Here is a 22,178-nt window from a genome sequence, read left to right on the forward strand (position 1 = left end):
CTTTCTAGGAAATTTCTTTGCTTCCATGGTCTCTTTTATAAGAAACTAGACTAACTAAGATTTGATTACATATTTTATTCAGCTATAATTCCACACCAAAAATTTATAGTGATTTTCTAAAATCATGTTACTGCTGCTGTCCAAAGCGAATTATTACAATTTGCTCTTAAATTTCCAAGTCCAAACACTTATGAACTTACCATTTGAGTTTAAGACATATCATGGCCACATCATATCTTATTAAATCAACTCATTATGTCCTATTATGATTGAATTTACTCAACGTTTAATCACTTAAAACTTACCTCGTAAGTGGTCAACGATTAGATGTCCACGGCTATTCGTTTACTTTCTCTTTTCCCCTATCCAACTTTGATCCTCTTTGCTCTTAAGCTTAATTTAACAAATAAATTGATTTAATCACTTGAGCATCAAGAAGAGAAACTCAAGGTACTTAACCCATATATACATTAGACATTAGAGTCACATATGTATGAAATCATGAATCAAACTCAACATATTAGCCCACGCTCTCTTTTAGCCGATTATCTAAGCCAAGATAAAAGCATCAATATGCTTGCCTCTAACCGAATACATGCAACACCAATCCATCTCATGTGGCCGAATATGCAAGTCTATGTTGAGGCCAATTATATACTTAATACCACATATAAATGGCATACATTTTACTAACTAATGCATTACATATTATAATTCAATACGCATCCATCGTTTACTCCATAACTGAAACACCATTATATATAAATATATACCTTGAGATAATATATATGTCATACCAATACATCATGTGCAAATAAATATATATGTGCAAGAGCCGAATCACAAAGTTGATTATAACCACCTCATATATTTTCATCATATACCCGAATGCACAAGTACATTATAATAACTTCCAACTCAATTCATGTTACAAATGTATACTTCACAAGAACAAATCATTAACCAAATATAAACATATATCCAAAACACAAATCTTACCTACCATGTAATAAGCATACCAAAATAAACTCTTTCTATGTTCGAATATAACCTAATATCATTTAATACCAAATCATGTATATTTTATTTTTACATGAACCATAGCCGAATCATTTTACCCATGAGTAACATAACAAGCATAAATCATACTTATGGATATACCATGGCCGATTCAATCTAATCACATCCAAAATCATCAACCATTTTCAATGCATATAACACATCTAAACATGAATAAGTTTCATATAATCACTTAACACATTAATTTCTTCCATCAAAAATTTTTTTTGTTTCTTTATCCATCAAAACTTAAAGGTAAGAAAAAATCAAGTTCTTCTCACACATACTATAACCGAAAGTTCCATCCAACACTCTAAATTCAAAATTTTAGTATGGCTAGGTAAGAAAAACATGATGATTAACCTGAACAAACTAAGATTTCAAAAGAAAGATTAACGAAATTTTCTAACCTTCTCTTCATTCAAAAGGCCGAATGCCCCCCTCCTCTTTCTTCTTCTTCTTGTACGGCTAAGAAGAACAATGTGATACCCTTTTTTTTTTCTTTCCTTCACCCTTCATCCTCCTTATTTTATTACTAACTCATTATTTTATTCTTTCCAACATGAACATTAGCACACCATGCTTAAAATATGCTATGTCCCATAGCATGGCCGGCCACTAGTTCAATTTTTGGGCAATTTGACATGCAAACCCCTCACTTCTATAACATGCATTAATAGGCCACTTTACATTTGCCTAGCACATTTCTAAATTTTCTCACATAAGTCCTAATTAATAAAATTCACTTACAATTAACAAAATTCAAACATGAAATTTTTACACATGCATATATACATATAATAAGCATCAACTATGACGGTTAATTATTTTTATGACTCGATTTTGTGATCCCGAAACCACTTTTTAACTAGGGTCAAATTAGGGGTGTTACAATATACGTCCCTCATCTGAGCCAGCTTAATAAAATTCTAGCTCCTTATTATCGATAAGGCTTTGTACCAAGGCCTTAAACTCATCACATTCCTGGATCTCGTGTCCCTCTTCAGCATGGAATTCGCAGTAGTCTCTCACTCCTCTATTCCTTTCTTTAGAGATTATCATCTTTCTTTTCACCATTTCTTCCTAAATCATTTTCATCGGTGTTCTTACCTCGGCCACACCCTTTTTAATCCTTCTCATATCAGTATCCCTAACTGCATTTACCCCTTGATCACCATGATTTGGCAAGAGGTTCTCATTACTAAGGGTGTCGTCAAATTTTACAACCCCAATCTTGATAAGTCCTTCCACTGCTTTTTTAAAGCTAGTGCAATTTTCGATTGAATGCCCCGATATCCCCGCATGGTATTCACATTTGGCGTTTGCATCGTACCATTTAGGGTATGGAGGTTGCTGAGGCTTCAAATGAAAAAGATCTATTGCATGCGCATTAAATAAACTTTGATAAAGCTCCCGATACGTCACTAGGATAGGTGTAAATGAGACATTCTCAGAATTTTTTCTCGAACTAGATCCCTGCTTTTGAGAATCTTGTTGCCCAACTGTAGTTACTCTGGGCTAATTAACCGTAACCGCTTTTGAATTATAACTACTTGTATTGTTCACCTCATTATCTTTCCTTCTTAGGGCCGATCTTTTAGCAGTTTCCCCCTCTATCTTGCCACCCTTTATGGCGTTCTCAATCATTTCTCCCGCCATAACTATATCAGGCAAACTCTTGGTAGTACTTCCAATCATGTGAGTAATGAATGGGGCCTTTAAAGTGTTAATGAACAGCATGGTAGTTTCTTTCTCTATGAGCGGCTAAGGCTTTCATTAGGCTAAAACTTTGTGCATATTGCCTAAAACTTTCATTAGGCTTCTTTTCCATATTTTGCAAAGTGATTCTATTAGGAGTCATGTCAGTCACATGATTATATTGCTGCATAAAGGCTTGCACTAAGTCTCTCCAAGAACCGATCCTTGCGCGACTCAGTTGATTATACCACCTAGCCCCTGCCCCAACCAAACTATCTTGAAAACAATGGATCAATAATTGATCATTGTTTACATAGCCAGTCATCCGTTTACAGAACATGGTGATATGGGTTTCAGGGCAAGTAGTCCCATTGTACTTCTCGAATTCTGGCATTTTGAACTTATGGGGAAGTACCAAATCTGGGACCAAACTCAAGTCCTTAGCATCAATTCCCTGATGATTATCATCGTTTTCTAGTGCCTTAAATTTCTCCTCTAACCATCTACACCATTCCTCAATTGTCTTGATGATTCGAGTCTCATCTCATCCTTCTCCGCTACATCTAAATCAAGGATGATTGGATTGGCAGGGTTATCTCCTGGGTTAAATCCCGAGCCAGTTTGAAAATTCATGGGTATTCCAGCATCAAGTTGCCCATGTTGAGATTTTATTGTGATGGACGGCCTTCGGGGATACGCTTCAAGTTGAGTTTGTACATGTGGTGGAGTAAAACCCGGAGGATGGTCCTCATTATCCTCTTCAGTGATAGTCATAGGGGCCTTTCCTTTATCTGTTGCCCCTTTCAGCAGCTGAGCCATTTCAGCCATCATATTCCTTTGGGCCTCCAACATTTGATCTTTCATCTCCTGTTGAATTTTTGCCAATTGTTCCTGTAACCGCTCTTGCATTTATTTCTGGATCTGCTCAAGTCTTTGATCCATATTCTTTGTCTTAGTGCGTGTACCGTAAGGATGTGTTGCTTCCAGATTTTCTTTTTCTCACTCTCTCTTTCTCCCTAATAATTTTAACTAATTAGGGTCTTTCTATAAATTTAAATGCATATGATACAATGCGATGCAAATGCATAAATGTAAAAAGATATCGATTCTGATTCAGTTTCTTTTAGAAAATGTTATTTAAGAAACAAAAATCTTTACACAAAATGGATTACAAATACGCCTTTGCCCTTAGGCCCAAAGTTTTAACCCTATCCAATAACAAAGCTAACTCTAGACCTCTATCTGACACTAACTCATACTTTGTACTCAATACATTAGCTTGCGTTGCCAAGTCTTGCAAATGATCAGCAACCTCTCGAATCTGTACTATAGCTTCTCCCATGAGGTAGTCCTTATCTCTAACTTGATCCTGAAAATTGTGAAGCTCTCCCTTCCAATGTTCTTCTCTTGCCTCAAGCTGAGTAATGTAACCTATTTGATGTTATAGAGAGATCTGAATTTGGGACAACAAAGATGGCTTGAACGGTCGAAAGATTTTGAGTCAGTAATTGGTTATCATCATGGACAAACGATTATAGTTACGGATATTTTGAACAAGAAATCTTTGTGTGCTTTACAAGTGATGAATTTGCAATTGATCTTATCAGATGATGGATAGATATTGGTTGAGTTAAAAGCTAAATTGATGTTTATTTTGGAATTTTGTGAAGCTCAGAAATGCATCAGTGAATTGCAAGTTAAAAGAGTTCAACATGAATTGACTTCTGATTAGAGTTTCAGATTGGAACCGATGATTATTAGTTGTTTCGAGACAGAGTTCGTTTACTAAGAAATCCAGAGATTATACAACCATTGATATATTTAGCTCACAGTGGTAAAAGCTAATTATCAAGTACCTTCGGGACTGTTACAGTCTATGTTATTATTTGAGTGAGATGAAATAGAATTTTGTTGGATTTTGTAAAAGAAAGAAGTTGTCTGAACTATTGTTGAATGTTGAAGAAGTCTAAACATTTTATCTTAGTACGTGTTATTTCTCTCTTGATAGACTAGATAAGTTATACATCTCTGAAATTGTCAGTTTTTACAGAGTGCCAGTCTCCATTATTTCGGATAGAGATTCGAGGTTTATATTGTGTTTCTAAAGAAAACTACTGTAAACTTTGAGCATAAGGTTGCATTGTAACACTACTTTTCAATCTCCAACTGATAGATAATATGAGAAAGTGATTTAGATTCTCAAAAATCCAATTTGTTATTGTATTTTAGAATGTGAAAGCAATTAAGAAAGACAATATTGTTGATTGAGCTTGAGCATATTAATAATTATAATATAAGTATAAAGAGGGCATTGTATGAAGTGTTATATGATTGCAATTACTGAACTCCGTTATCATTGGATCAAACTTTGAGAGAAAAAGATTCATGGTATTAATTTCAACAGACAAATGAAAGAGAAAGTGAAAGAAATTCGTAACAGTTAGAAAGCAGTTTCAGATTGACAGAAAACATATGCAGACTTGATACTTAAAAGCACTGAATTTCAATTGGTGAATGTAGTAGCCCAAATTTGCCCGGGCCCGTGAGATAGAATAAAACAATAAAATAATATTAAAATAATTTTAAAGTCTGTAATGTCCAAATTACAATAAACAGGCCTAAAGGCCCGATACTCCAAACCCGGTTACACTTGTAGCCCAACTGATCTAAACTAGAAAATCCAATTAGCCTAAACTACCCACTAGCCCAGTACACCCTTAACCCAAAAATGAACGGGGCCCAAGAGGCCCAAACCATAAACTAAGGATAGAAGACCTAGGGTTTCAGAAACCCTAGGCACCGCAAGCACTCCAACCGACGCGCCCTTTTGTCTCGCGCCGTTCCAGTTTCCACCAATGTCGTGACTTCAGCCTTGTACCACGCCGCAATCGGTGCACGAATCAACGCCAGCGCACTCACCGCCGTGATATCCTCGCTGGTATCTGCAAAACAGAAAGAACGACAGCAAAAAAAGAGAAGCAAAATATGGAAAGAAATCAAAGATTTCTTTCCCAAATTGTAATGATTTACAAAGGGCTATAAAAGCCTTTCTTTTTTAATCTGTAAACACAAAAAAAAAACAGTACAAGAGAAATAGATTACGGATTCTTTACCAGAAAGCAAAGGTGATTTTTTTTGTTTTTTTATTTTTATTTTTCTCTTGAATATCTACATTTCATACACGTAAAATACTAAAAATAAATAAAAAAACGGATTACCTTTCGATGCGTGGTAAAAGCTAAAAGTTTTCCAGTTTTCGACCGCTGTAAGAGGCAGTGTTGACTGTGGTGCGTAGGCGCGTGTAAGCCCCTGGATGGAGGCTCGGTAAAGCTCCGAGGGTTGGTTCTCAATCCTCTTCTAAAGGATTCTTCTGTTTTTTTTTTAAATTCGGGTTAGAAATGAAATTTTAGGTTAAAATTTGGCTTATATAGCCTCATGAAAACGATGTCGTTTCGCTTAAAACAATAGGCTTCAAAACGACATCGTTTTAATGCTGAGGATCCGCGTGTTGACTCATGACCCGGGGAGGATCCGCGTGTTTTTGGTAAATGGGCTAATTGTTGTTTGAGCCCTTCCTCATTTTTCATTCTTTTAATTTCGTTTAATTTTAAATTTTATATTTCAATTTGACCCCGACTTCTTTATTTTTGTTTCAATTTAGTCCCACCTGCCAGTATAAGGTTTGTTTTGTGAACGGCGCCGTTTTGGGATTAGGGCAAATTGCCCAGTGAGTCCCTTGTAGTCTTGTGTGCATTCCAATTAGGCCTAAACCCTTTTTTGTTATTTTAAAATTAGCCCTAGATCTTTAGTTTTATTTAATTTTACTCCTTTTAAATATTTTTTCATAATTTATTTATTAAATACCTTATATATTATTTATTTTACTATATTTATATGTATATTATTACATATCAAATTATTTTTATTATTATTATATTATTTATATTATTATACATTTTATTTACAAATTTTATTATACATTATATATTTTACTATATATATATTATTCCTTACATTTTTATTATAAATTATGTATTATTTTATTATTCATTAATTGTGTAAAATTTTAAAATTTTAAAATTTCTTAATTATTATTAAATAATATATATATCATTATTAAATAATTAGCATATTATACAAAGTTCTAGAATTTATTATAAAGTTTCACACATATTTAATATAGTATTATTTATATAAATATATATTAAGCTATTATATCATATAATATATATTTTGAAAAATTTCTCTTTTATTACCTCTATGTTACTTTAAATATTTTTTTTAATTTGTTTTTTATCCTTTTTGTATTTATTTGGTATTGTTTTAACATGTTAATTTTATCTCATAGATTATTTGTTATCTTTATGTTATTTTATTATTGTTATATATTCGTATGAGAATTGATTATTTATGTCGTTATTTAAAGATTATATTCACATGAAATACTATTATATGTGTAATTTATATTGTTATATTCATTATTTTGCTATTTTGTATTTTTTTGCATGGAATAATAATGTGTTTATATTTATGTTATTTATAATTATATATGCATAAAGTCATAATGTATATTGTGTAATTTGTGTCATTATTTATTATTTTTATATTATATTTGCATGGAATGATAAAGTAGGTATCATGTAGGTTAATTTGTTTAATATTGATCCTTTGTAATAGTTGAATGCATCATCACTTTAAAAAAACTTTTATATTTCATTCGATCCAAGAGAATTTAAAATTAAGGCAATGTTTTTTGGTACTTAGAAATTCGGGAAGTAGTGCCCTAACATGCTGGGTTGCGATTTCCCGTTTGTCTAAATGCCTAAAATATCATTCTAAATAAGTTTTGAAAATCACAAGATGATTTTAGTTACAAAATTTTAAGAATATCGTATCCAATCATGATGGATGTGATGTCTATATTCTTTTGATGCGAAGGAATCTTGATTTTTAACTTAAATTATTACGGTTTTTTTTTAAAAAGAAATATTATTTCTAGATTCTTTCAAACTTATGACATTAAGACAAAACGATTCAATTTGGTACCAATTTTGGGCGTTGTGAGGGTGCAAACCCTTCCTCGTACGTAATAGACTCCCGAGCCCATTTTGTAACACCTCATACCCATGTTCTAAGCTGGAACAAGGTACGGAATATTACAGATCACGAAAACATGAATTCACACATTTACCTGACCTTACATAATTAATTCTTCTAGCTTGAACAAAAATAGATAACATTAACAGATATACATAAATACAAGTAAATTATCAAATTTTGAAAAGTAATATTTTAAACCAAATTAATTATAACATATAACAAAATGATTCAGCCCTCTATACATGCCGTAATTCCAAAATAGTGTTTACAAAGTACCAAAAAGTATTGATAGTGTGGATGGGTCTCCGACGATCTCCAAATCCCGAGCTGGCTTAGTAACTCTTTAAGACAAGAAAAAGAAAAGAAGATAAGCATATATCTTAGTAAGTACGAAATTGATATATACAATTTATCAAAGTAAAACAATCATACTAGTATATAATCACATATTCAGGACAGGCTATTTTCTGGAGTCCCGGTTTTTAAAAAAATCATATCTCGAGCTACAAGACTCAAAATTCAATTCCATAAATTTTCCCTGAAACTAGACTCATATGTATACTTAGTAATATTTTTCTAGAATTTTTGGTTAGGCCAATTAGTACAGTTAATTAGTTAAAGGCTCCCCTGTTTCAAGGTATGACTACTCTAACCCCTGTGCACTACGAACCAAATTTTTCTCTGTACAGAATTCCAACGACCATGCCATTTGTTTCTCTTAAAAATATACTCAATAATGAATCCATGCATATAAGGTATGACTCTTAATAAATTTTTTACAATTTATGGTGAATTTATAAAATCAGAACAGGGGATCTCAAATTCATTTAGACCCTGTTTCACAAGAATTCAAATATCACACAATATAGAATTCTTTTCTTCCCATGTTTCTTTTATATAAAAATAGACTCATTAAGCTTTATTTTCATGTATCATTTTCATTTTTATTCAACTTCCACGATTTTTAGTAAATTTTTAAAATCATGTAACTACTGCTGTCCAACACTGTTTTATTTCTAACATTCACTCTCGCATAATTCCACCTAGTCCTTTTTGTAATACTAGAATTCGCTCAATTATCGAGCACATAGCTCCTAACTTTTCATATATTACCACATTATCAATTTTCCCCGTTGAACTCAACGAAAAAATAATAAATATACCATTGTTTACACATATTTCCCCCTTCCACACTTATAGCCGAAGCTATCTGATACGCATAGTAGCCTGCACTTAGTACTACACATGCGACCAACAATCCGGTACATGTAGTAGTCTACACTTAGTACTACACACGTGACGTCACCATCTGATACACGTAGTAGCCGTGATCGAAGTCATTGAGTACGCATAGTAGCCTGTACTTAGTACTACACATGCGACTTAACAGTATGGTACACGTAGTAGCCTGCACTTAGTACTACACACGTGTACTCACAATGGATCATTCGTATTGTTCCTGTTCCGAAGGTTCAACCAGGAAAATCTTTCCTTTTTCACTGTTAACACTTATTCACAATCTAATTAAATTTGCAAATTTCCATCATTTAATCGTTCTATGGACAGCCACCAATTCATATGATAACAACATAAAACAACATAAAAAAATCGATAAATTATTCATGTACGAACTTACCTCGGTGCAACTTTAGAAATGTTATAATTTAGTCCGAAAGCTTTTCTTTTCCCCGATCATGATCGGTTCCACGTCTTTCTTGATCTATAAAAACACATTTAGTTCATTTAACACTCATACTATTTATTTCAATCCAAAAATCACATTATGGAAAAATTACGTTTTTGCCCCCTAACTTTTACAAAATTATGATTTTCCCCTAGGCTCGGGAATTTAATTTCAGCCCTTATTCTTATGTTTTATGACATGTTGATCATTTATCCCTTCTATGACAGCATAAATTCACACTATAACATGCACTTATGACTATTAGGTATTTTTACCAATTAAGCCCTTTTACTCGTTTTCATTTAAAACCGAGTAGCACAAGTTGTTTAACATAATTTAAAACCTCATATTCTAGCATAAAACACCAAAATACACAAATTTAACCTATGGGTATTTTTCCAAATATGAACCCTAGGTCGAATTATTGCTAACATAAGCTAAATCGAGCTACCGAGATTCCAAAAACGTAAAGAACATTAAAAACAGGGCTTGGAATCACTTACTATGGAGCTTGAAAGCTTGAAACAAACCCTAGCTATGCAGAACCCTTGAAATTTTGGCCTAATGAAGATGATGGACAAAAATTGGCTTTTAATTTTGTTTTTAATTCATTTTAATAACTAAATAACCAAAATGCCCTTACTATTAAACTTTCCAAAAATTCCATCCATGTCCAATTTTTGTCCATAGACTTAGAAATTGGTCAAATTTCTATTTAATACCTCCTCATTAATATTCCAAAGCAATTTCATACTAAAAACTTCTAGAATGCAAGTTTTACAAATTATTCGATTTAGTCCCTAATATCAACTTAATCACTTTATGCATAGAATTTCATCACGAAATTTTCACACAATCATGCAATCATATCATAAACCTAAAAATAATTATAAAATAATTATTTCTATCTCAAATTTGTGGACACGAAATCGCTATTCCGATTAGGCCCTAATTCGGGATATTACAACTCTCCCCCCTTTAAGGATTTTCGTCCTCGAAAATATTACCGGAAAATAGATGTGGGTATTGGTTTCTCATAATTTCCTCAGGTTCCCACGTAGCCTCTTCTATTCCATGTCTATGCCACAATTCTTTCACTAAGGCTATACTTTTATTTCTCAACTGTTTAATTTCCCGAGCCAAAATCTTTATTGGTTCCTCCTCATAGGTCATATTCGGTCGAATTTCAATTTCTGTCAGAGGAATCATATGTGAAGGATCAGAACGGTAACATCGCAGCATCGACACATGAAACACATTATGAATCTTTTCCAACTCAGTTGGCAAGGCTAGCCGATAAGCCACTGGTCCAACTCTTTCAATAACCTTATAAGGCCCAATGAAACGCAGACTCAACTTGCCTGTTTGGCCAAACCTTAAAATTTTCTTCCACGGAGATACCTTTAGAAAAACTTTATCACCTACTTGGAACTCGATCTCTTTTCTCTTCAAATCCGCATATGACTTTTGTTAATCTGAAGCAGCTTTCAGACAATCACGAATCACTTTTACTTTCTCTTCAGTTTCTCTAATCAAGTTAACTCAGTGAATCTGTTTCTCACTGAGCTCGATCCAATACAAAGGAGTCTGGCACTTGCGACCATACAATGCTTCGTACGGTGCCATCTGTATGCTCGATTGAAAATTGTTGTTGTAGGAAAATTCGACCAAGGGTAAATATTTCTCCCAACTGCCCTGAAATTCTAAAACACAACATCGGAGCATATCCTTGAGTACCTAAATTACTCTTTCGGATTGACCGTCAGTTTGTGGATGAAATGCGGCACTGAAATTCAATTTCGTACCCAAAGCTTCTTGCAACTTTTTCCAAAACCTCGAAGTAAATCTCGGATCTCTATCCGAAATAATAGACATAGGCACTCCGTGTAATTTCACAATTTCAGAAATATATAATTCAGCTAACTTATCAAGGGAGTCGTCGGTACGTACTGGTATAAAGTGAGCCGATTTTGTTAATCTATCAACCACAACCCAGACTGCATTTTTCTTTCTCGGAGTCAGAGGCAACCCTGTCACAAAATCCATCGTAATTCTGTCCCATTTCCATTCGGGAATCATCACTGGTTGAAGTAAACCTGAAGGTACCTGGTGTTCAGCTTTCACTTGCTGGCAAATCAAGCATTTTGCTACAAACTCAGAGATATCTCTCTTCATACCATTCCACCAATATATTTTTTTTAGGTCGTTTTACATTTTCGTACTACCAAGATGAGCTTGCAAACAACCATTGTGTGCCTTATGTAAAATCTTCTGAATCAACTCAGCATCTTTCGATACACATACTCAATCACGGAACATTAAGCAACCCTTTGGTCCGATTCGAAAGTCTGAGTTACAATCCAATTCACACTGAGCTCACTTGGCTCGTAATTCCCTGTCATTCTTCTGAGCTTCACAAATTTGCTGAAGAAATAGCGGCCTAACTCTTAACTCGGCCAAAATCAAACCATCATCAGACATAGCCAAATCTGTACGCATAGCTCTCAAAACAAACAAAGATTTTCTACTTAAGGCATCTGCAACTACATTCGCTTTCCCAGGATGATAATCAATTATTAATTCATAATCCTTTAATAATTCAAGCCATCTCCGTTGTCGTAAATTCAAATATTTCAAACTTTTGTGATCAGTAAAGATTCAGCATTTCTCACCGTATAAATAATGACGCCAAATCTTCAAAGCAAAGACAATGGCGGCCAACTCTAAAACATACGTCGGGTAATTTTTCTCATGCGGTTTCAACTGTCTTGAGGCATAAGCTACTACTTTACCTTATTGCATTAAAACACAACCAAGACCAATTGATGACGCGTCACTGTAGATCACAAATTCTTTCCCCGACTCGGGTTGCACTAACACTGGTGCTTTGGTCAACCGCTCTTTCAACTTCTCAAAACTTTGTTGATACTCTTCAGTCCAATCAAATTTAACATTCTTTTGCAATAGCTTAGTCATAGGAGAGGCAATCATTGAAAATCCCTTGACAAAGCGTCAATAATATCCAGCTAAACCCAAAAAGCTTCTAACCTCAGATACATCTTTTGGCAGTTTCCAATTAACAATTGCCGAAACTTTGCTCTGATCGACCCGAATACCATCACCCAAAACTACATGTCCCAAAAATCCAACTTCATATAGCCAAATTTCACTTTTACTGAATTTAGCAAACAATTTCTTTTCTCTTAGAATCTGTAATACCATTCTTAAATGTTCAGCATGCTCGAACTCCTTTCGAGAATAAATCAGGATATCATCTATGAACACAACCACAAACCTATCCATGTATGGCCGAAAGATTCGATTCATCAAATCCATAAAGATAGTCGGAGCATTGGTTAAACCGAAGGGCATCACAAGAAATTCGTAGTGTCCATACCTCGTTCTGAAAGCGGTTTTTGGCACATCTGACTCTTTAACTCTCAGCTGATAGTAACTGGATCTCAAATCAATCTTTGAAAACACTGTCGCCCCTTTTAACTGGTCAAATAAATCACCGATTCTCAGTAACGGATACCTGTTCTTTATCGTCACCTTGTTGAGCTGTCGATAGTCAATACAAAGTCTCATATATCCATCCTTTTTCTTTACAAACAACACGGGGGCACCCTAAGGAGAGAAACTCGGTCTCACAATCCCCTTATCTGTTAACTCTTGCAACTGAGCTTTTAATTCTTTCAATTCAGTCGAAGCCATTCTATATGGAGAGATCGAAATTGGTGCAATTCTAGGTAATAAATCAATAGCAAACTCTACCTCTCTAATCGGAGGCAACCCCGACAATTCTTCTGGAAATACATCTGGGAATTCGTAGACTACCGGTACTGATTCAAGCTTCGACTCAGACATTTTAGTATTTAATACATAAGCAAGATAAGCTTCACACCCTTTTCGCATATATCGCTGAGCAGACATGTACGAAATCACCATAGGCAATTTATTCGATTCATTTGTTTCCACCCGAAGAATTTCACTATTTTCACATTTCAACTCAAGAGTTTTCTATTTGCAATTTATTCTGGCATCATGTAATATCAACCAATCCATACCCAAAATGACATCAAACTCATCAAATGGTAGCAACATTAGATTAGCCGAAAAACAGTGACCTTGAATCATCAAAGGGCAATTTTTGCAAACCTTATCTACTAACACATATTTGCCTAAAGGGTTTGACACATTAATCACAAATTCAGTAGATTCTACAGGCAAGCTCTTACTAGATGCCAAATTCACACAAACATAAGAATGAGTAGATCCGGGATCAATCAATGCAATAACAATAGTATCATAAAGAGAAAATGTACCAGTAACACATCATGAGATGACGCCTCTTCCCGAGCACGTATGACATAAGCTCTAGTAGGTACTCTAGCTTTCGGTCTCTCAGTTGATTCATTTGTCACACTTCGACTACTAGCTCCACTTCCAGTATTTCTCGGAAGTCTACCTCTATTAGCAGAACTAGTCTGTCTGGCACTCTGAAATTTTTCTTCTTCAACCCTTTTTGGACAATCCTTAATATAATGTTCTCGGGAACCACATTTGAAACAAGCCCGGCTAATTGTCCAACACTCCCTGAAATGTTGTTTACCATAGTGCTGGCACTCGAGTCTATTAGATCTCACATTACCTACACTTGCCATTGAAGTAGCTTGAGCTTTAGAACCCGAATATGATCTCCCACGATCCCGATACGAATGTCCAGTTGAAACAGTCAACCGAGGATTCATTTCTTTAGACTTCTTTGACTGAGATTGAAATAACTTACTCATTGACCTCTTTCTTGCGTCTCTGGCTTCATTCACAGCTTTTCTCTTCTCGTTACTCAGTTCTTCAGCTTTACAAGCTCGATCAACCAATACCACAAACTCTTTCAACTCTAAAATCCCAACTAGTAGCTTGATGTCTTCATTTAGCCCATCCTCGAACCTCTTACACATAATAGCTTCGGTGGACACACACTCCTGGGCATACTTGCTGAGTCTGACAAATTCACGTTCATATTCTGCCACAGACATTTTACCTTGTTTCAGCTCAAGGAACTCTTTCCATTTTTGATCAATGAACCGCTGGCTTATAAACTTCTTTCTAAACTCTTCTTGAAAGAAATCCCATGTAACCCTTTCTTTCGGAACCACAAATACCAGTGACTTCCACCAATGATATGTCGAATCCCTTAGTAAAGATATAGCACATTTCAAACATTCTTCGGGAGTGCAAGAAAGTTCATTGAATACCCTGATAGAATTTTCAAGCCAGAACTTTGCTTTCTCGGGATCATCATCTATATTAGCCCTAAATTCTTCAGCCCCTTGCTTTCAAATTTTATCAACTGGGGGTTTGCTCAATCTTGTCATTTCGGCTCCTGAAGGAACTACGGGAACTGGTTGAGGAATAGGAGGGGTGGAGGAGGCTGAACGTTCAGATTTACCCTAACAAATTCTGTGTACTAATTACTCATCATACGGAGAAAGGCTTCCCGGGCCCCATCTCCCTGATCATGTGTCTCATGCCTGCGCTCAACTGGCGTAGTCCCTTGTGCGGGAGCCGGCGCATTACTTTCTACATCATCAGCTACAGCTCGGTCGGGATCCATTTACTATATAAAAACACGATTTAAATTTTCAGGAGTCATCACACTATCATAATATAATTATGGCATGTATAGATAGACTTCTGCACACAGCATGTAAATCCAAGAACCGCCTAAACCTTGGCTCTGATACCAATAAATGTAACACCTCATACCCATGTTCTAAGCCGGAACAAGGTACGGAATATTACAGATCACGAAAACATGAATTCACACATTTACCTGACCTTACATAATTAATTCTTCTAGCTTGAACAAAAATAGATAACATTAACAGATATACATAAATACAAGTAAATTATCAAATTTTGAAAAGTAATATTTTAAACCAAATTAATTATAACATATAACAAAATGATTCAGCCCTCTATACATGCCATAATTCCAAAATAGTGTTTACAAAGTACCAAAAAGTATTGATAGTGTGGATGGGTCTCCGACGATCTCCAAATCCTGAGCTGGCTTAGTAACTCTATAAGACAAGAAAAAGAAAAGAAGATAAGCATATATCTTAGTAAGTAAGTACGAAATTGATATATACAATTTATCAAAGTAAAACAATCATACTAGTATATAATCACATATTTAGGACAGGCTATTTTCTAGAGTCCCAGTTTTTAAGAAAATCATATCTCGAGCTACAAGACTCGAAATTCAATTCTGTAAATTTTCCCTAAAACTAGACGCATATGTATACTTACAAATTTTTTTCTAGAATTTTTGGTCAAGCTAATTAGTACAGTTTATTAGTTAAAGTCTCCCCTATTTCAGGGTATGACTACTCTGACCCCTGTACACTACAAACCAAATTTCTCTCTGTACAGAATTCCAACGACCATGCAGTTTGCTTCTCATAAAAATAGACTCAATAATGAATCCATGCATATAAGATATGACTCTTAATAATTTTTTTACAATTTATGGTGAATTTCTAAATTCAAAATAGGGGATCTCAAATTCATTTAGACCTGTTTCACAAGAATTCAAATATCACACAATATAGAATTCTTTTGCTTCCCATGTTTCTTTTATGTAAAAATAGACTCATTAAGCTTTGTTTTCATATATAATTTGCATTTTTATTCAACTTCCACGATTTTTTGTAAATTTTTAAAATCATGTAACTGCTGCTGTCCAACACTGTTTTATTTCTAACATTCATTCTCGCATAATTCCACCTAGTCCTTTTTTTTATACTAGAATTCACTCAATTATCGAGCACATAGCTCCTAAATTTTCATATATTACCACTTTATCGATTTTCCCCGTTGAACTCAACAGAAAAATAATAAATATACCATTGTTTACACATATTTCCCCCTTCCACACTTATAGCCGAAGCTATCTGATACGCATAGTAGCCTGCACTTAGTACTACACATGCGACCAACAATCCGGTACACGTAGTAGCCTGCACTTAGTACTACACACGTGACCTCACCATCTGATACACGTAGTAGCCTGCACTTAGTACTACACACGTGATCGAAGTCATTGAGTATGCATAGTAGCATGCACTTAGTACTACACATGCGACTTAACAGTATGGTACACGTAGTAGCCTGCACTTAGTACTACACACGTGTACTCACAATGGGTCATTCGTATTGTTCCTGTTCCAAAGGTTCAACAGGGAAAATATTTCCTTTTTCACTGTTAACACTTATTCACAATCTAATTAAATTTGCAAATTTCCATCATTTAATCGTTCTATGGACAGCCACCAATTCATATGATAACACCATAAAATAACATAAAAAAAAATTGATAAATTATTCATGTACGAACTTACCTCGGTGCAAACTTTAGAGATGTTATAATTTAGTCCGAAAGCTTTTCTTTTCCCCAATCACGATCGATTCCATTTCTTTCTTGATCTATAAAAACACATTTAGTTCATTTAACACTCATACTATTTATTTCAATCCAAAAATCACATTATGGAAGAATTACGTTTTTGCCTCCTAACTTTTACAAAATTACGATTTTGCCCCTAGGCTCAGGAATTTAATTTCAGCCCTTATTCTTATGTTTTATGACATGTTGATCATTTTTCCTTTATATGACAGCATCAAATTCACACTCTAACATGCACTTATGACTATTAGGTAGTTTTACCGATTAAGCCCTTTTACTCGTTTTCACTTAAAACCGAGTAGCACAAGTTGTCTAACATAATTTAAAACCTCATATTCTAGCATAAAACACCAAAATAAACAAATTTCACCTATGGGTATTTTTCCAAATATGAACCCTAGGTCGAATTATTGCTAACATAAGCTAAATCGAGCTATCGGGATTCCAAAAACGTAAAGAACATTAAAAACAGGGCTTGGAATCACTTACTATGGAGCTTGAAAGCTTGAAACAAACCCTAGCTATGGAGAACCCTTGAAATTTCGGCCTAATGAAGATGATGGACAAAAATTGGCTTTTAATTTTATTTTTAATTCATTTTAATAACTAAATGACCAAAATGCCCTTACTACTAAACTTTCCAAAAATTCCATCCATGTCTAGTTTTTTTCCATAGACTTAGAAATTGGTCAAATTTCTATTTAAGACCTCCTCATTAATATTCCAAAGCAATTTCATACTAAAAACTTCTAGAATGCAAGTTTTGTAAATTATTCGATTTAGTCCCTAATCTCAACTTAAGCACTTTATGCATAAAATTTCATCACAAAATTTTCACACAATCATGCAATCATATCATAAACCTCAATATAATTATAAAATAATTATTTCTATCTCAGGTTTGTGGTCACAAAACCACTATTCCATTAGGCCCTAATTCGGGATATTACACGTTTTCTTATAATTTCGTAGACCAAAATATTTTCTAAGGTGATCCAATTACACTTTAAAAGGTTGGTGGTGACTCCCGTTTTCAAAATACCCTCCCCATTTAAAAGGAGATATCAACAGCTTGGCAACTCTACTGGGGAACAAGAAGAGAGTCAAGCTAAGAAATTGATTATTTTCTTTTCAAAGAAAACCTTTCTTATTGTTGTCAAGATACCTTAGACATACAATTTATCACAATTTCTTCAGGATATTAGTCAAAGATCTTCTTAAAAACTGCATAACTCGAATATGACATAACATTCCATTTTTACTCATTGACATATATTAAGATTTACCTAAAAGTGATAACTATTATACAGATTTGAACTTCATCTTCTATCGTCTATGCTTTTGCCGATATCAATTTCTTTCTAATAAACTAGAAAGGATTATCTAATAAAGCTATCTCAACTATTAATCATCGAAGTATTGTACTATACTAAAGCCACTTCTATCAGAAGAATATCTTTTGCAGATAATCACATAGAATCATAATAAAACAGAAGTAGCGAAATCTCAAAGTATGGAACTAGACTGAATTTCTGAAAATTACAACCCATCTAAAATGATAAAGATCTCAATGATATCCTAGAGAAATTCCAGAAGAAAACATCACTCATAAGCATTGAAATCAATTGTGACAAAAGCAATATAATCTTCATGTATATTCAACAAAACATTAACCAGTAGAAATAGAATACTTGCATCATACAAATTTTACCGTCAACTTTTCCCTCAACACAATGGAATAGAATACCAGGGAAAGATAGAAAAATGCCAATCATAACCCAAATAAACCAACAATGCTTTCATCTATTAGTATTTAGCTAACGTTCTCATACGATAAGAGTTTCATTTGAAAATAAATAGCCACATATACTTCTGAGAATAATTGATCACATAGAATGTAACGCTCCAATTCTTAGTGCTTAAATTTGTGTGTTAGGTTGCACATTGGCTTGCTTGCTTTAATGGTTAAGTTTGCTGAGATGTGTGGGAAGTCTTTGGTTTAACCTGAGCTTTAGCAAAATTTTGTTTTAATTGAGTAAATTTTTTACCCTTACTGCTAAATGGTGGATTCTTAAATAATTGCGGGGAAATCAAGTTATAAAATGCCTATTGGTTTATAGGATAGTGGTTACTGTTGCTAAGAGACTGGGGTTCGAGTCTTGCAGCGTGCAAGGGTGTTTTATTTTGTAAACTAATGAGTGGATGGTTGTATGGCAGTGGGACTCTATTGCTTGGACAGTTGGGGTGTTTGAGTGGAGTAGGGGATCATGTAGCCGAAATTTAGGAGGAAAAAGGGGGATTTGAATAATGATAGCTTTGAGGATGTTGTGGAGAGGTCTTAGGAGGAAATTAAGGAGATGGGATGAAGGGAGAGTAGTGGTGCCGTGTAGCGCCCCGAATTTGTGCCTAGAAGAAATGGGCTTTGCATATCAGAGGAATTGGAATTTAATTGTGCAAGTGAATGACACAATTGATTGTCTGTTCTAGTGGTTAAGTGATTAGGAGTGTTTGGGAGTGTTGGAGAAGTCCTGGGTTCAAACTTGAGATTTAGAAAAAATTTTGGTTTTAAGTGAAAAAAACCCTGGATGCTTGGATAATGGCCTTTTAAATTATTGTGTTAAATAAATGACACAAGGAAGCATGTGGTCTAGTGGTTGGGGCGTCATCAAGGTTGCAAGGGAGCCTGGGTTCAAGTCTTAGCTCTTGCAATTTATGTTGGTTTTTCTTTTAAAGGAACTTGGACTTTAGCCTATAGACCTTATAATTAATTAAGGATAAAATATGACACAAAAAGAGCCTGCGGCTCAGTGGTAGTGGCATGTTTCTAGGGCTAAGGGAGCTTGAGTTAAAATCTCATGATGCGCAAATGAGTATTTATTTTACTTCCTTGCAGCATGAGAAGTGGTGTTGGACTGAAACTCTGTAAGGTGGAGTTTGATTTGGTCTTGGAGGGATTTGTGGAGCAAGTTAAGGAGGAGATTGGGGAGAAAATCAAGGAAATTTGAAATGAAAGGTTGGTAAGGTGTTGTGGCCGATTAGGACTCTAAAGCATTGCTTGAGAATTCAGTTAGGGGGAAATTAGGGAGTAATTTGGGCTTTAGTGGTTCTCTCTTGACATTTCTATTTCAGGTTTTCTGCACTTTTTGTTTTGGAGTAGTATTATACAAGTTATATTATAGTATTTAAATGGCTTAAAATGTGTTTATTTGATGAGATGAGTTATTATCATACAAGCTTACTAAGTTTTATAGCTTACTTTGTTACCTTTTCTATATTTATAGTGATCCGGAGGCTCGCTCGGGTTAGAAGTCAGCAGAGATCATATCACACTATCCAACTATGGTTTGGTACTTATAAGCTTTCTGATATTAGTTATATGGCATGTATAGGTTTTGTGGTTATTTATTGAGTACAAGTAATGTTAGTGATTGATGCATATGTGCTTGATATGTTTTTAACCATGAGATTTGTCATGATTAGTATGTAACGCCCCAATTTTCGAGATTTTTGGGATTTCTGTGAGTTGACTACTTGATGTAGGTCTGAGTATGTTAGTGGGCCTTTAAAAGGCCCAAGAGTAAATTTAATTCGAGGCAATTTCTGAATTTTCGATTTTAGAGAGAAAGGGTTCTGGCATTATGGGCTTTTAAATTAAAGGTGGTAAAATAAGACACAAGAAGATCTGTGGTATAGTGGCATTTGACGCCACATAGGTGTTTGGGAAGTGGCGTGTGGATGTTTAGGGGGAGCCAAGGTTCAAGTCGCAAGGTAAGTTAAATAGGGTATTTATTTTTTTGAACAGGAAAAGTAGGTAGTGGAACATAGGTGGAACTCTGTTCGGAAGAGTTTGAACTGCTCAGGGGATTGGGTAAGGGAGAGATAAGGGAGGAAATTTAGGAGCTGATTAAAGAGCTTGGTGTTGGCCGAATGTTGGACTCTTGAGGGGAAAGAGTTGGCCGGCCAAAGGTCTTTAGTATAGGCAATTCAGCTAGGTCATTTAGTGTTGGGAATTTCAGCATTTGGACTTGTGGCTGCCGAATTCTTCTTGTACTTTCGAGACTGGGTTTCCTTTTTTTTCTTTTGCTAGAAGCCAAAACCTACACCCTACACCTGTGCCAACTTCTCTTCTTCAAGAACAGAATTCTCTCATCTCCTCCCATCTTCTTTTCTCTTTTCTTTTCTTATCGACTCTCATCTTCTTTATCCCTGTTTCCTCTCAAAACCAAGTACCTGCTGCAAATTACCCCTTGGCCGAACCTAAATTTTTCATATGTCTTTTCTTCTTCTCTTCATTTGTTTCCCTCACATCTAGGAGGCTGAATCTTTCTATAGCTGAACCCCTTTCCCTTTTTCTTTAAAAAGCTGAAACCTTCATACTTGTGGTTTAGAAAGCTGAATCTTTGGCTACATGAACCTATTTCTTCTAACTACGGTAGATTGGGATTAATATCATAGATAGGAACACTCTTTTGGGCAGAACAATGATTGCTAAGTATTCGAACAACTTTCGCTAGTTACTTATGCTTTTAAGAAGAGCCAAAACCCGTTAAGGGTGGCTAACGTTAGGACTAAGGGCGTTTTTGCCTCTTTCTTTGGTTTTGTATGCGCTAGCGTGGACAAGGGGATGTACAGCGAAGGGCTTGAAGGCTAACTCTGTTGGACATCTAGATCTAGTCCATATTTCGGCAGAAAGGTAAGAACTTTAGAGTCTAAGGTAATGTTGGCCGAATATGGTAAAGGGGCTAGTACGTAGTTTGTTTTTGATATGTAGACTAAATTTTTAGTAACTCGATTGTAGGAAACTTGTGTGTGGATCCCGCCAACGAATCGTTACAGATCAGGTGTGTAAATGACACCCACTCATAGACTAGATCGGCAAAAGTCGAAAAGCCGAAATGCCAAAGAGTCGACATTTTGTGGACTTGCAAGCGTGCGAGCGCTCGTGAAATGGTTTGTTTGTAAATCCTGGTAATCTCAAGTGGTAAGATGCAGAGTGCGCGATTTCATGCACTTCGGTATATTTGGGCTTAATGGGCTGAAAACGGGTTAATGGGCCAACTCGCCCATTTTGGTAAAAAATGCTCGGTAAGTGTTTCTGTTAATACGTTAATGGTTGTATATGCATGAAAGCCCTAAAATAGTAAATTTTACTGTATAAAGATTACC

This window comes from Gossypium hirsutum, chromosome A13 (genome assembly GCF_007990345.1).
Source record: "Gossypium hirsutum isolate 1008001.06 chromosome A13, Gossypium_hirsutum_v2.1, whole genome shotgun sequence".
NCBI lineage: Eukaryota > Viridiplantae > Streptophyta > Magnoliopsida > Malvales > Malvaceae > Gossypium > Gossypium hirsutum.